Source organism: Merops nubicus, unplaced genomic scaffold (assembly GCF_000691845.1).
Source record: "Merops nubicus isolate BGI_N331 unplaced genomic scaffold, ASM69184v1 scaffold32108, whole genome shotgun sequence".
NCBI classification, from domain to species: domain Eukaryota; kingdom Metazoa; phylum Chordata; class Aves; order Coraciiformes; family Meropidae; genus Merops; species Merops nubicus.
In genome coordinates this window covers 86,858-88,493 of record NW_008628290.1, presented here as the reverse complement: position 1 = coordinate 88,493, position 1,636 = coordinate 86,858, and positions in this window count along the sequence as shown.

The window sequence follows — 1,636 nt, the reverse complement described above, 5'->3', positions numbered from 1 at the left end:
TGCAGAATTCAGCCATCCTTCTGAGCAGGTTATTGGCCTGTACTCAGAGTTTTTCATGCTCCTAGTCTCTCTCATTTTTTGAAGAGTAAGTTACTGAAGCAACGGTGAATTGATTTTAACAATATTTGTTCTTTGCAAGTGTTTTTGATTTAAAGCATCGTATACCTTTATGGAACAGAGTTCATTCTGGTTGCATTGCTGTATCTAGTGATAAAAATTTATTGGGTATTTTAAAAAGTGGTTCCTAGTGTGCGGTCTGTGCAGTTGCAGTGGATAGAGGTATATTAATGCTGGCTTTCTGGTGTTTTACAGGAGATCCCAAAGAGTGAAAGCTTTTTGTCCTAGATGATCTCACCTGTTGAGTCTTTTGTTGCCTTAATGCGGTTCTTTCTTTGTGCATTTTTTGTATAAATATTAAAAAGATGAACTGAGCTACACTTGCAACAAAATGCTGGTGACAGAAAGCTCCATTCCTCTCTTCTCCTTTTTAATCCAGCACAGGAGAGCCTGTATCAGCTGTTTCAGTGTCTGAGGACTAGGCATCAGATTGAATCACAGTCGCTCAGTTTTATTCTGAGACAGATGGATGCGATATTGGCAAGAGAGAAGTCTGTAGTTGACAACTGGTGTGACTTTATGCTGGAGATCAGTTGTCTGTGTTTATGGCTGTTCTGGGTACTTGGAGCTGTGGCTCCAATTTTATCCCATTGGTTGTGCGGACTGAGCGTGGTACCTGTATTTGCATCTGCTCTACATTACTGCAGGAGGCTGCAGCTGAGGGTGTTAACTGCAGAAGGCATGTGGAGATTTGATAGGCATGAGGTGTGATTTTTTTTTTTTTCAATTTTTTTTTTTTCTCACAGTTGACTTATATGGGAGAGGGTTGTTCACAGTGTAATTCGCAGCCATCTGTCTGCCTGACTTTAACGTGCCTGAGCCTGTTGTGCAAAATGTTCTAGGCTAAAGCCTAGATGGTTCCTATTTGGAAAAAATATAGCCACTGTTGGTAGTCAAAGGCAATCCAGAATTGTTCAACAAAAAATGTTGAGAGAGGCAGACGTCTAAGTCCTCCATGTGCAGCTACTGGCTGTTAGGCTGAAGATGATCTTGTGGGTCCTTCTGCCGGCTGCGTTTTGCCCTGGTGAGGTGGGGAACGGTGCCACAGGTGAGAGGAGTCCTGCCTTGCTGCCAGACACCATTTGCTCCCAGCTTCTGTGCAACAACTGGCCCCGCTCTCGGTCCCGCCTGGCGTGAGGTCGGGCGTCCAGCAGCTGCTTGCCGGCCTTGCGGGGGTAACAGCCCGGCCCTCTGTGTTGGGAGCAGCAGTTGTCCTGTCCAGCTTCGCCGGGGAACAACTGCCTGGGTCTCGGCAGCAGTTGGAGGAGTTTCCAGCAGCAGCTGCTCCCAGGCTTCTGTGCAACAACTGGCCCCGCTCTCGGTCCCGCCTGGCGTGAGGTCGGGCGTCCAGCAGCTGCTTGCCGGCCTTGCGGGGGTAACAGCCCGGCCCTCTGTGTTGGGAGCAGCAGTTGTCCTGTCCAGCTTCGCCGGGGAACAACTGCCTGGGTCTCGGCAGCAGTTGGAGGAGTTTCCAGCAGCAGCTGCTCCCAGCTGGGGAAGTCAGCTGCTCTCCTGAGAT